The following is a 16247-nucleotide window of genomic DNA, read 5'->3' as shown; positions in this document are numbered from 1 at the left end:
CAAGAGTGCCCCCGAATAAACAAAAGTAAAGAGGACTGTGAACCTACGGTTTGGAAAATGCAGATCCCACTGTAGTCCTCGATGAGATCAGCTATCTACAATCTATACTGAACCTGAAATGGGTGGAAATGAGGGTGGTGAGATTATAAAATCCCAATGAGTAAACAGACATCATCATAAATATCTAGAGTTGAGTACATGGAGACAATAAAGTAAATCATCATAAACTGGGTTATAGCATTAGAACACATTTTGTTCAAAACACGTAAAGACGCTTATGAATCTCATAAAAATCTAGGCTTGTGCCATAAATCCATTCTCGGGGACACCTTGGCCGAGGCATCCTACCGAGACCGCCAAGGCTATTAAAATTCACATTTCACATAAATCATGTTTTTGTTTTGAAAACATAGCCGTTCCTTGGCGTTGGCTGAGTTCCCCCTCACATGGTGGTTTAGCGTGAAGTGAACCCTAAACTTTACCCCAGGTGAAATACCCCATACTTTGATATGGTGATAAATAAAGTTGATCGAATGCAAATTGAAGTCAATTAAAATGTTTAGAAGTGATAAAAGACGAAAGGAGTAGTTTAGGATAAAATGTTTCGCAAGTGAGAAAATAATAATAAAATAATAATAATTTTATCGGAGGAGAATTTGTGAGATAAAAGGCGATTTGGAAGTCAAGTGAGGCATAATAAGGTATTTTTGGTACCAAGGAGACAAGATAAAAATTTTTAGAATAAAATAATATTTTATTAATAAAATAATATTAAAATATTAATATTTAGCCGGATGTCGAAGTCAATCAAGAAGGAGGATCATATGGTTGATCCAAGTGGGAGAGAAGATGACAAGCCCGACTCTACAGAAATATTTGTGATGACATACATGTGGTGAATAGCATGTTTACATGCTAAGAGAGTCTTGAAAAATTTACAAAAGTCAGTATTGTACCTAGACGTACAACAAAGTTGATTTAAACCTCGAACTAGATCAAATAGAGAATTTATAATGAAATTAAGAATTTTAAAGTCCCAGAATGGGTTAATATGGTGATTCGGAGTTCGAGGATCAATTTGGAGTCAAATTGGAATTTTCGCTATCCAGGGGCAAAATGGTCATTTGCCACCTGGGGACAAAATGGAAATTTTTAGAAAAGATTTTTTTGCCCCATTTGACTTATTGGAGTAAGATTTGAGGTTTAGAAGTGAAAAATTTTAATTTCGGTATAATTTGGAGTAAAAGGGTAAAATGGTAATTTTACCATTCAGAATCGAAAATTTAATTTTTTGAAAGGATTTTGATCAAATTTAATTATTTGGAGTGTGAAATGAGTATGAGGAGTGAAAATTATGCATTATGGAAAATTTTCAATTTTTGGGGTAAAAATGTAATTTTTGAAAAGTTCAGGGGCAAAAGTGTAATTTTGAAAAATTTCCTCCACCAAAACTTTGGAAAAATCTGGAAATATCACTTAAGACTTGGATAAGTCAAAGGGAATGCATGGTGAAAGAAAATAGGACAAGTGGATGGCTAGAAAAAAGAAATGAATTAATAAAATATTTAAAATATGAATAAAATAATATTATTTCATTAAACAATAAAAATGCATAAAAAAAAATCAGCCCACCCATTCTTCTTCTTCAACATTCGGCCAAGCAAGAAACAAGAGAGAGAAAGGAGAAAACAAAACCCTAGAGAGAGAAAATCAAAGAAACAGTGTGAATTTTCAAGGAAATTAAGTGAAAAAGGTGAGATTTTTTCTATTAAGCTTGAGTTTTCTTATTCCCAAGCATTTCTCTTTATTTTCCATGATTAAATTACATGTTTTCATGATGAATTCAATTCTGAAAAAATGGGTTAGGAGAGAGAAAGTTGTTGGATTTATTTGATTTTAATTTATGTTAGTGTTTTTAGTTAGTTTAGCATATTTAGAAACAAAACAACAAGAAAAGAATTTATTTTCTCCCCCAACCATTAATGGCTGAATTTACCATGTAGTGAGTGAGGATGAGTTTGATTTTATTCTAGGAGAATTGGTTAAGGAATAATGAATTATGAGCCTAGAAAAATAATGGGAATTTTCGGAGCAAAAATATGAATTTTTTCCCACTAGGGGTATTTTCGTAATTTACTATTGGGACTGATAATTTGCATCACACTGAGGGACATTAAGTTAATTTGGGTGCAATTGAGGTATAGAAACTGAAAAGAATTAAATTGGAGTTTAAACGAACCCGTTAGGAATTTAATTAGGTGATAAGATGAATTAGGCTAATACCGGATTTAGATAGTTACCAGTGCATTTTTGCATTCCATATCATGCATTGGTAGTCCAAATTAGTTTAATTTTGATTTAGTACCAACTTAGTGAATTCTCGATTTTGTACTGTGTCAAGGTGGTGAGTCCTCCAATAAAGGCAAGAAAATTACATCTGAGGACCAGTAGACAGAGTGCTTCGAAAGTCTGCATTCTATACATTGTGAGTAAACTTATTATCGTCTTAATTATCTAGAGTAGTTTTATACAACTGTGTGATTTTATGGAAAATGGGTTTAAATGGTAAATTGCTATGTTTTAAGAGAAATTGTAATTTTATAAAATGATTTTATAAATTTTCTGAAAAATTGAATATTGGTTTTGAAAATAGAGTAATTGGAGACTTTCTGCTTGTGTTATAAATTTATGATTTTAAATTGAATGGCTTATGACAATATATGAGCATGAATGGCTAAACTGATTTTGGTGTTAGAATTATTAGTACTGAGTATTCAGCCTTGAGAGGCTAAGTTGTGATAAATTGCCATGTCATGCTAGAATGAATTTTATTGATTGGTGGATTATATATTAATTATTTACTGCAAAGGGGGTTCCGTGGACCAGCCTATTAGAGGGGCACGGTAAACTCCATTATATTATTACCTCGAACGGAGAGGCGCGTAGGGTATCTCCTGGGGTAAAGCTTAGGGTTCACTTCACTCCAAACCACCACGTGAAGGGGAACTCAGCCAACGCCAAGGAACGGCTGTATTTTTTTCAAACAAATATATATTTTAAGTGTACACAAAATTTTAACAGCCTTGGCAGACTCGGTTAGATGCCTTGCGCAAGGTATCACCGAGTATGAGTTTTGGCACGAGCCAAAGTTTTAAGAAATTCATAAGCCAAGTTGATTACTCGATTTTTATGGATTGATTTTATTTGGTTGAAATGAGTTGAATGGTAATGAAATTACAGTATGATGATTTATTTTAATTGTCTCCATTTACTCGACTTTAGATAGTTTAGATGGTATCTGTTTACTCGCTGGGATTTTATAATCTCACCACCCTCATTTCCTCACATTTCAGGCTCAGGGAATTTCGTTTTAAGAAATTCATAAGCCAAGTTGATTACTCGATTTTTATGGATTGATTTTATTTGGTTGAAATGAGTTGAATGGTAATGAAATTACAGTATGATGATTTATTTTAATTGTCTCCATTTACTCGACTTTAGATAGTTTAGATGGTATCTGTTTACTCGCTGGGATTTTATAATCTCACCACCCTCATTTCCTCACATTTCAGGCTCAGGGAATTTCGTAGTTAGCTGACTTGAACAAGGACCTTCATTTGGACTCGAATCGGTAAAAGCTGTAGGTTTCCAGCTTCCGATGCATTTTGGATAGATATGGGCCCACGTGTCACTGTAAAAGAAATTTTATGCTTTGGTTATTTGCTTTATAGTATATATGAATATAATTATCTTTTAAACTATAAGAATTATGTACCGATAGTTTTATGAAAATTATTTTACAAGAAAATAGTTTATTTTATTGAATATTTTTATCATATTCAAATGGTCAAATTTTCACTTCAAATGAACGTTTTAGATACTTAATTGTTTTTAAATCATTAAATATATATTTTCTGCTTACCTACTACATTTTTAGCAAGTTTTGAGGTTTTTGACGAAAAATTACGAAAATACCCCTGTGAGCCAGAAAATAATATTTTATTGTTCTTATTTGAAAATGACTTATAATTTTTTTGAAATGCAAGATTTAATAACTGTTGCTCACCGGGGAGATGAGGAAGTTGATGCTAAGCCTTGCGGGGTTTCAATCAGCATTCGGGGTGAAGAATGTCTGTTGAGGCATCGCGGCGGTTGTCACGGGCCCGATGGGGAGTTCCGGGTCGTGACACCAGGAGATACCCTACGCGCCTATCCGTTCGAGGTAAGAATATAATGGGATTTACCGTGCCCTTCTAAAGGCTGGTCCACAAAAACCCCCTACTGCAGTGATTAATTAATATATAATCCACCATATAATAAAACTCAATAACATGATATGGCAATTTTGTAATTCGCAGTTTTTCAAGGCAACCAAACAATTCGCATTTCAATACAATTGCCAACTAGCCAATCATGCTCAATTTATCATAAGCCAGTTAATTTAAACAATCAAACTGCCACAATTAACAGTCTCCGTGTACTCTATTTTTCAAAATCACTATTAATTTCAAAACAATTTATAAATTAATTTCATTGAAACACATTTATTCATAAAACATGAAAATTTACCTTTTTTAAATTTCTTTTTTCATAGAATTCATGAAAGCATCTAAAAACCACCCTAGATAATTAAAATGACCGTAAGTTTACTCACAATGTCTAAAATGCAGACTTTCGAAGCACTCTGTCTACTGGTCCTCGGATGCAATTTCCTTGCCTTTATCGGAGGACTCACCACCTTGACACAGTACAAAATCGAGAATTTCACCAAGTTGGTACTAAATCAAAATTAAACTAATTTCAACTACCAATGCATGATATGGAATGCAAAAATGCACTGGTAACTATCTAAACTCAGTATTGGCCTAATTCGTCTTATCACCCGATTAAATTCCTAACGCGTCCGTTTAAACTCCAATTTAATTCTTTTCAGTTTTTATACCTCAATTGCACCCAAATTAACTTAATGTCCCTTAGTGTGGTGCAAATTATCAGTCTCAATAGTAAATTACGAAAATACCCCTAGTGGGTAAAAATTTGTATTTTTGCTCCGAAAATTGTCATTATTTTTCTAGGCTCATAATTCATTATTCCTTAACCAATTCTCCTAGAATAAAATCAAACTCATCCTCACTCACTACATGGTAAATTCAGCCATTAATGGTTGGGGGAGAAAATAAATTCTTTTCTTGTTGTTTTGTTTCAAAATATGCTAAACTAACTAAAAACACTAACATAAATTAAAATCAAATAAATCCAACAACTTTCTCTCTCCTAACCCATTTTTTCAGAATTGAATCCATCATGAAAACATGTAATTTAATCATGGAAAGTAAAGAGAAATGCTTGGGAATAAGAAAACTCAAGATTAATAGAAAAAATCTCACCTTTTTCACTTAATTTCCTTGAAAATTCACACTTTTTCTTTGATTTTCTCTCTCTAGGGTTTTGTTTTTGTTTTCTCTCTCTTCTTGCTGGTTTGGCCGGCCATGGGGTGGAAGATGAGCTGATTTTTGTGCCTTTTAAAAAGGAAAATAATAAATTAATAAAGGCATGACACGTGGCATCATGTCATTGGTCCGTTTTTAAAATTTTAAAAATTTAAACATTTTATCTCCACCACATGATTAGTCAAGGGTCAAAGATGAAGATAAAGGAAGACCATGTGCTGGAAAAATATCCTGGTGGTGGAAAATTACAATTTTGCCCCTGAGGTGGCAAAATTACCATTTTACCCTTTTACTCCAAATTATATCGAAATTTAAATTTTTCACTTTTAAACCTCAAATCATACTCCAATAAGTCAAATTATACTCCAATAAGTCAAATGGGGTCAAAAAAATCTTTTCTAAAATTTTCATTTTGTCCCTAAGTGGCAAATGACCATTTTACCCCTAGTTAGTAAAAATTTCGATTTGACTCCAAATTGATCTTCAAACTCCAAATTACCATTTTAAGTCATCCATGAACTGTGAAACTCTGAATCTCACCTTAAAATTCCTATTTGATCTAGTTCGAGGATTAAATAAACTTTGTTGTACCTCTAGGTACAATACCGACTTTTGTAAATTTTTCGGGACTCTCCAAGCATGCAATCATGCTATCATCACATGTATGTCATGAATAGTATTTTATAAGATCGGGCTTTACAGAGATTCAATTTATTAGTCCCGATAGCAAATTACAAAAATACCCCTAGTGGGTAAAAATTCTTATTTTTGCTCGAAAAATTTTTATTATTTTTCTAGGCTCATAATTCATCATAATTCATCATTATTCATCATAATTCCTCAAATAAACATCAAGATCATCAGCTAATATTCCCCTAGAAATTCGGCCAATAATGGTACACTGACTCCGTGATTTTTCCTACTTAATTTTCTTTCTATAATTCATTAATTCCTACACCAAAAACTATTATTTCTTAATCAAATCACCTAGAATAACATCCCATTCTTCCTCTTTATTCACTTAGAGAATTCGGCTATTGATGGGTTCCAAACCTTTGGTGGTTTTCTTCACTTGTTTTCATGCTACACATCATTAATCACCTAAAAAAACTAACATACTTAAAAATCAAACCAATCCAAGATCATTCTCTCTCCATACCCATTTTGACCAGCCATGAATTCATCATGAAAACATGTAATTTAACCATGGACATTAAGGGAAAATGCATGGGTAAGGTAAATCACTAGCAAAATCAAAGAAATTTTACCTTTGCTTGATCAAATCCTTGAATTCCAACACTTTCTCTTTGATTTTTCCCACCTAGGGTTTGTTCTTCCTTGGTTTCTCTTCTCTTCTGGTTTGGCTGATCACTATGGGAGAAATGGGCTGATTTTTTGCCTTTTCATAAAGAAATAATAAAATAATAAAAACATGGCACATGGCATTTCTTTATTGGTTCAAATTTTAAATATTTGACTTTTAATTCTTTAATTCTCCACCACACATTTCTCATGTTTATCCATTTCCATGATGAATAAAATCCCTTGGTTTGGAGAAATGTCGAGGTGAAAATTTACCGATTTGCCCTCGAGGTGGCAAAATTATCATTTCGGCCCCATACTCCAAATTATACCGAAATTAAAATTTTTCACTTCTAGACTTCAAATCATACTCCAATACTCAAATCATACTCCAATAAGTCAAATGGGGCCAAAAAAATGTTTTTTAAAAATTCCCATTTTGTCCCTAAGTAGCAAATGACCATTTTGCCCCTAGATAGTGAAAATTCCTATTTGACTCCAATTGATCCTTGAACTCCAAATTACCATTTTGAGTCATCCATGAACTGTGAAACTCTTAATTTCACCTTAAAATTCCTATTTGAACTAGTTCGAGGCTTAATCGACTTAATGGTACCATTAGGGGCAATATCCTCTTTTAATAATTCCTCGAACTTCCTAAATATGCAAACATTCTATTGAGCATGTAAATGACGTCGTAATTATTTTATAGAACAGGATTTGACAAACTATGTAGTTCAAATTGTCACACTTGACCACGTGGTCTTAGAGGTTGGGTTCGGCGAAATACATATGATGCATTTAGACAAGGAGTTGTCACCTAACTGATTTAGGAATTGCATGGGGATGCAATTGATAAACTATGTTATCTACCCAATTCGGCTTATTGTGATTTGTTGAGTAACTCAAGGTTGCTATAAGTCGAAGGGGTACCAGCCCACTTGAAATGTCTAGTAGAGATTTCTGTATAATAGTGAGGGCTATTATTACAAAAAATTAGTGGGAGAATCAAAGTAAGATTTAATACCTTGTTTTAAATTAGTTAATAACATGAAAGATTAATACAAATACTTTTCTATATTTATAGGTCATTAGAATGAGCATAATGATAATTGCTACTTTCCTGGCATTCTTGATGGCATCAACCCAAAATGTTTGGACTAGTGTATCACCTTGAGAAAAGTTCTCAATAAATGGAAGGGAACAATCTTGATAAGTAAAAAGATAACTTTAAATATAATCGAGCTTAACCTTTCTACTGTCAATCCTAAATCTTGGATAATAAATTCAGGATATGGATTGTATTTATTGACATAAAGGCTTTAAGGGATAATAGAAGGCTTGGTAAAAATGAGGTAGTCCTAAGAGTGGGCAATGGTGTGAAATTGCGACAGTTGCCACTGAGACTTGTGGTCTCATTTTACCATCAAACTTAGTGTTAAAGCTAAAAGAGTGCTATTATGTACCAGCATTAACAAGAAACATCATTTCGGTATCATACCTTGCAAAGAATGATGGTTTCAAATTTAAAATGAAGGGTAATCGTTGCACTATCATTCTAAATGATATCTACAAGTTTGGAAGCAATTAGATGCCTAAACAGGGTGCTTTTTGTGTATGGCATGAAGCATGCAAAGGTGGACTAGTAGTCTAGAAAGGATTTGTAACACCCGACCCTAAATTATCTGTGATATATCATTCACATGCTTTGGATAGCATGTTTGTATATTGAATTGCCCCGAAAAATAAGTAAAATGACTGTATTACCTTTAATGGTACGGTTCAGTTAAATAAGTTTTGAACTAATTTAAACAGAGAATCGAGGATGAATTTGAGAAAACTAAAACCCATGGATTTATTTAAAATGAGGATTCAGAGTTTGAGGTCCGATTTGGAGTTAATCCGGACTTTAAGTATTCTAGGGGCAAAATGGTAATTTGCCACCTAAGGACGAATATGGAATTTAAAAAAAAAAAGAAGATTTTTTAATCCCGTTTGATTAAGATTGATTATATTAGACTTATTGGAGTATAATTTGAGGGTTTGGCAGTGAAAAAGTTTAATTCCGGTGATTTTTGGAGTGTAGGGGCAAAATCGTAATTTTACCACTTGCGGATAAAATTTGAGATTTTGAGAGAATTTAGATCAAATTTGACAAATTGGAGAATGGTATGAGTATAAGGGATGAAAAATATGTCTATGGGCAATTTTTCAGTTTTTGGGGTAAAAATGTAATTTTTGACTTTTACGGGGGCAAAAGTGTAAATTTCAAAAATTACTCCACCAAGACTTTGGATAAGTCTGAGAATTTTATCTAAGCTATGGATATGTGGGAAAAGTGTATGGTGAAAATTTGGAAACAAATGGATGGCTAGAATTTAAGGAATTAATAAAACATTAAAAAAATTAAAATAATATTATATTATTTTAGCCTTTAAAAAGGTCAAAATTTCCAGAATTCTCATCTTCTTCAAGCCGTCCAGACCAGGAGAGAAAAGGGGGAAAAGAAATAAGAACCCTAGCTGAAAATTTTGGGGAAAATCAAGAGAAATCAAGAAATCAAGCATTAAAAAGGTAAATTTCATTGATTTTCTTTGTGATTTTCACTACCCCTGCATTTTTTTCTCATTTCCATGCAAAATTAGAAAGTGGGTATGGACACCCATGCTGGCCAAACCTCCATGGATGAGTTTTGAGCTTGAGTTTTAGTTGATTTTAATTGAATTAAGTGATTTTAGTTAGGTTATATTGAAATATAGCAAAATAAGCTAGAGAAAAAATTTTCTCCCATTGAAACCCATTATGCTGAATTTTCTAGGGGAATATTAGCTATTGATCTTGATGTTTATTTGAGGAATTATGAGCCTAGAAAAATAATGAGAATTTTCGGAGCAAAAATATGAATTTTTACCCACTAGGGGTATTTTCGTAATTTACTGTCAAGATTGATAATTTGCACCACACTGAGGGACATTAAGTCAATTTGGGTGCAATTGAGGTATAGAAACTGAAAAAAATTAATTTGGAGTTTAAACAGACGCGTATATCGATTTATCGAGTAAAAGACCAAAATAGGCTAACATCCCGTTTAGGCAAAATTTAGACATTTTGCACTTCATATCATGCATTAGTAGTATAAATTAGGTTATTTTGATTTAGTACCAAAGTAGTAAACCTCTTAATTGTGCAATTTGTCAAGGTGGCGAATCCTTTGGTAAGGGCAAAGAAATTGCACCCCGAGGAGTAATAGTTGGAGTACCCGAATTTAGTTTTCGGAAACTGTGAGTGAACTTATTATCGTCTTAATTATCTAGAATAGTTTTATACAATTGTGTGATTTTATGGAAAATAGGTTTAAATGGTAAATTACTATGTTTTTGGAGAAATTGTGATTTTATAAAATGATTTTATAAATTTTCTAGAAAATTGAATACTGGTTTTGAAAATAGAGTAATTGGAGACTGCCTGCTTGTGTTATAAATTGTGTTTTAAATTATATGGCTTATAACGATATGTGAGCATGAATGTAAAACCCGACCCTATAAATACATGTCATGACATACATGCATTGAGTAGCATGTTATTACGCTAGAAAAGCACCTAAGAATAAACGAAACCTGATATTGTACCTAACGGTACACTTAAATTTATTTAACCTCGAACTAGTTCAAATAGGAATTGTAGGATGAAATTTAATATTTTATAGTCCATGAATGACTAAAAATGATTGTTCGGAGTTCGAGGGTTCATTTGGGGTAAAATTAGAAATTTTGATATTTAAGGGCAAAATCGTCATTTTGCCACCTAAGATAATAATTTGATCATGGAGTGAAATTTTTGACCAAGATTAACTATTTGGAGTATAATTTAATGATAGGAAGTGAAAAAGTTTAATTCTGGTGATTTTTAGAGTGTAGGGGCAAAATCGTAATTTTGCCACCCACGGACAAAATTTGAGATTTTGAGAGAATTTAGATCAAATTTGACAAATTGGAGAATGGTATGAGTATAAGGGGTGAAAAATATGTCTATGGACAATTTTTCAATTTTTGGGACAAAAATGTAATTTTTGACTTTTACGGGGGCAAAAGTGTAAATTGCAAAAATTACTCCACCGAGACTTTGGATGAGTCTGAGAATTTTATCTAAGCTATGAATATATGAGACAAATGTATGGTGAAAATTTGGAAACAAATGGATGAAATTTTAAAAATGGGCCAATGGGAAAGTGACACATGGCATTTTTTAATGAAATAATATTATTTTAATGAAAAGTCAGCCATTTAAACCCAAATTTTGAGTGCTGGCCGGCCATAAGGAAGAAAAACAGAGGAAATAGAGAGGAAAGGAAGAAGAAAAGAAAAACCAAAGAGAAACAAGAAAATTCAAAGAGAAATTCGCGGTTTTCGACCGTTTACGCGTCTAACGGTAAGATTTTTCGATTTTAGCTTGATTTCTACCTTTCCTATGCCTTTATTTCCATTTAGCATGCTTGAGGAGAGAGATCAAAAAGTGATATCAAGGGCTGGACGAAATTCTAGGAGAGAGAAATTGAAATTTTTAGGTTTTGATTTTTAGTTAAATTGATAGTTTTAGTTAGTTAAATGTGTTTAGAAATTAAATTGGGCAAGAAATCAGTAAATTTTCACAATACCCACTCTTGGCTGAATGCTCAATGCTGTACAATGATGATGAATTGATTTTATTCTAAGGAAAATGAAGAGAAATGATGAAAAACGATTAAACGTGATAGAAAAACAAAGTAGAAAATTTACCGAGTTAATGTCCCATTTTTGGCCGAATTTTCCAAGGAAGGGAGTGAGCTGATTTTGTTGTTTTTAGAAGGTTATTGGCTGATATTTAATGGTTAGAAATGTTGGAGAGAGAATGGGATGATTTAGAGCTAAAATGGAGCGCGTTAGCAATTTATCGGGCAAAGTGCCAAAAATAGGTTAATACCGCATTTAAGTCGTTTTAGGCTATTGCATTTCATACCATGCATTAGTATAGGATTTAAGTTAATTATATAGTGATTTAGCATCAATGTGATGAATTGTGTAAATTTTTGTAATGTGTCTAGGAGGAGAGCCTTCCGGAAAAGGCAAAGAAGTCGTACCCGACGAGTAGTGATCGGGGCGCTTAGAAAGCTTTTATTTTGTACAAACGGTGAGTAAACTTATTATTATTGTAAATTATCTAGAGTTTATTTTAAATGCCCTTTATGTATTTTATGAAATGAGAACGAGATTAAAACGGGATTTTTGATGTTTTAGGAATAAATGTGACAAATAAAAATATATTGTATTGATTATGAAATTGAGTAATTGGAGGCTACAAATTGACTTGAAAAATATATATTTTCCTAGGAATGGCTTATGCGAAATGAGTATATGTGGCTATATTTTGTGAATGCATTGGGAAATTTATGTAAGTTGTTTTACTATGCAGGCTGGATAAATAAATAAAAGCCACGTTATACTGTCGAAATTTTATTAAAATTGGTGGGTTAGTCACTGCAGTGACGGGTTTCCGTGGACTGCCTATTAGAGGGGCACGGTAAACCCAGTTATATAGTTACTCCGGTTGTAGAGGCGAGGAGGGTAACTCCTGGGGTAGTATTAGAGCTCACTTCACGTCGAACCCCCACGTGAATGTGTAACTCGGCCAACGCCAAGGGACGGCTGGTTTTAAAAATAAAAATGTGTTTCACGTGTGAATATTTTAACACCCTTGGCGGACTCGGTTAGATGCCTCGGCCAAAGTATCCCCGAGGATTAGTTTTGGCTTGAGCCTTGTTTTAATAAAAGACATAAGCCTTAACAATTGTTTTGGTAAATTACAAATATTTTATGGTTTAAGAAATAAATTGAAAACATTATGAAATGGGTTGAAATTTATTGTTTAAACTTGCCTCCATTTTACTCGCCTTTAGATATTTATGATAATGTCTGTTTACTCATTGGGATTGCAAAATCTCACCCAACTCCTTTCCACCCATTTCAGGTTCAGTATAGACTGTAGATAGCTGATCTCATCGAGGACTACTATTGGATCTGCATTTTCCAAACCGTAGGTTCACAGTCCTCTTTACTTTTGTTTATTCGGGGGCCCTCTGGTTATTGTAAATTAAATTAAATATTTTGGCTTACTGTATTTCAGTATGTATAAATTTATTTAGCTTTTACGCTATAAAAATTATTCACGTATAACTTTATAAATATTGTTTTATAAGAAAATAGAATATTTCCCTTAATATTTCTTTTATTTTCTTATTTTATTCAAATAATCGTAATTTCGTTTTAAATGAAGATTTTAGACTTTTAAACTCATTTTGAATATGAATTATGTATTTTGTACTTGTATATTACGTTTTAGCCAGTTTTGAAATTTTTGAGAAAAAAATGACCAAAATACCCCTATGTGGCAAAAATTTTATTTTGATTGTTTTTGATCTAAAATAGTATATATTCTCTAAAGACTCGATATCTAACAATGATTGCTCACAAGAAAGGAAAGAAACTGATATGTAAGCCTTGCGGGGTTCCGGTTGGCATTCCGGATAATGAGTGTCAATCGGGACGTCGCGGCGATTGTCATGGGCCTGAGGGAGGTTCCGGGTCGTGACAATTCTATTGGTATCAGAGCTTTTGGTTTTAAAGATCAAAGTTTTTAGTTTTAAAGTTGTTTTAAAAATTTACAATATCAGTGTGGCCCCGGATTAAGTTAAGTTAGGTTAGGTTGAATAGAATGCATGCATCTGCATATAGAGCTTAAGGTTACCTAAACTTGCTCGTATTTTTTTTATAGATTACAATGCCTCCTCGACGCGGAAGTCCACCTCTCACTAGATCGGTTGGGAGGGGAAAAGGTCGTTCCCAACGTCATCAGCCAAATATAGTAGAGGAGGAATCAGCTGCATCTACCATTCGGGCAGCACCTGCTGCTGAGCAGGCCGATAGTCCTCCACATCCTCCATCTCCTCAACCACCTACGGGTATTCCCGCCATGCCTACTGAGGCAGCACAAGTATTGGCAGCTTTCTTTGCAGCAATGGCTGGTCAAGCTCAGACTGGTCAAGTTCCACCTGTAGTGCCTCCAACTACTCCTTTAGTTCCACCACCAGTACAGGATGTATCCATTTTCAAGAAGCTGAAGGAGGCTAGGCAATTGGGTTGTGTATCTTTCACGGGTGAGTTGGATGCCACTGTGGCAAAGGACTGGATTAATCAGGTTTCAGAGACTCTCTCTGATATGAGATTAGACGACGACATGAAGCTGATGGTGGCTACGAGATTATTAGAGAAGAGGGCTCGTACTTGGTGGAATTCGGTGAAGTCCCGTTCCGCTACTCCTCAGACATGGTCTGATTTTCTCAAGGAATTCGATGGTCAGTATTTCACTTATTTCCATCAGAAAGAAAAGAAGAGAGAATTTCTGAGTTTGAAACAGGGAAATCTAACTGTAGAGGAGTACGAGACTCGTTTTAACGAGTTGATGTTATATGTGCCGGATCTGGTGAAATCTGAGCAGGATCAGGCCAGCTATTTCGAGGAAGGGCTCCGTAATGAGATTAGAGAGCGAATGACAGTGACTGGTAGGGAGCCACATAAGGAGGTGGTACAGATGGCTTTACGGGCTGAGAAGCTCGCGATTGAAAATAGGAGGATTCGGACTGAGTTTGCAAAAAGGAGGAATCCTGGTATGTCTTCTAGTCAGCCAGTAAAAAGAGGCAAGGACTCAGCGATTTCAGGGAGTACTACTTCTGTTTCCGTGACATCTCCTCGACCTCCATTTCCACCATCACAACAGAGACCTTCGAGGTTTAGCAGATCTGCTATGACTGGTTCTGGGAAGAGTTTCGGAGGTTCTGACAGATGCAGAAATTGTGGGAATTATCATAGTGGGCTATGTAGAGAGCCAACAAGATGTTTCCAATGTGGACAAACGGGTCATATTAGGAGTAATTGCCCACGGTTAGGACGAGCCACGGTAGTTGCATTATCTTCACCAGCTCGCACTGATATACAGAGGAGAGATTCTTCTGGGTTGCCACCGAGACAGGGAGTGGCCATACGGTCCGGTGTGGAGAGTAATACCCCGGCACATCCACCTTCGAGACCACAGACTCGTACCTCGACAAGAGTTTTCGCTGTGACGGAAGATGAGGCACAGGTCCGACATGGAGCAGTGACAGGTACTATGTCTTTATTTGATAAAGATGCTTATGTTTTGATAGATTCTGGCTCAGATAGGTCTTATGTGAGCACCACATTTGCATCAATTGCTGATAGAAACTTGTCACCATTAGAGGAAGAAATTGTAATTCACACCCCTTTAGGAGAAAAGCTAGTTAGAAACAGTTGTTATAGAGACTGTGGGGTAAGGGTAGGCGAGGAAGAATTTAGGGGTGACTTAATTCCTCTAGAGATCTTAGATTTTGATCTAATATTGGGTATGGACTGGTTAACTGCACATCGAGCGAATGTGGATTGTTTCCGAAAGGAAGTTGTTCTTCGAAATTCGGAGGGAGCAGAGATTGTGTTTGTAGGAAAACGTCGAGTATTACCGTCCTGTGTAATCTCGGCCATCAAAGCTTCGAAATTAGTGCAGAAAGGGTATTCGACTTATTTGGCATACGTGATTGATACTTCAAAGGGGGAACCTAAGTTAGAGGATGTCCTGATAGTAAGTGAGTTTCCTGATGTATTTCCTGATGATTTACCGGGACTGCCTCCTGATCGAGAGCTTGAGTTCCCTATTGATTTACTTCCAGGTACCGCACCTATTTCTATCCCTCCATATAGAATGGCTCCGGCAGAGTTGAAGGAGTTGAAAGTACAATTGCAAGAGTTGGTGGACAAGGGTTTTATACGCCCTAGTATATCTCCGTGGGGAGCACCGGTTTTATTTGTGAAAAAGAAAGACGGTACACTTCGGTTATGTATCGATTACCGACAGCTTAACAAAATGACCATTAAGAACAAGTATCCGTTACCGAGGATTGATGATCTTTTCGATCAATTACAGGGAGCTACAGTGTTTTCCAAGGTTGATCTAAGGTCTGGGTATCATCAGTTGAGGATTAAAGAACAGGATGTACCCAAGACAGCATTCAGGACTCGGTACGGTCATTATGAGTTCTTGGTCATGCCTTTCGGGTTAACTAACGCACCGGCAGCTTTTATGGATCTCATGAATAGGGTGTTCCACCCTTACTTGGACAAGTTTGTTATTGTGTCCATTGATGACATACTGGTTTACTCGAGAGATAATGATGAGCACGCTGCCCACTTGCGTGTAGTATTACAAACTTTGAGGGAAAGACAGTTGTATGCAAAGTTTTCAAAGTGTGAGTTTTGGTTACAGGAAGTGGTATTCTTGGGACACGTAGTATCGAGAACTGGAATATATGTTGATCCTAAGAAAGTAGAGGCAATTTTACAATGGGAGCAACCTAAGACAGTGACGGAGATTCGTAGTTTCCTCGGATTAGCC

Source organism: Theobroma cacao, chromosome 2, assembly GCF_053813885.1.
Source record: "Theobroma cacao isolate CCN51 chromosome 2, ASM5381388v1, whole genome shotgun sequence".
Lineage (NCBI taxonomy): Eukaryota > Viridiplantae > Streptophyta > Magnoliopsida > Malvales > Malvaceae > Theobroma > Theobroma cacao.
Note: the sequence above shows the minus strand (reverse complement) of the source record.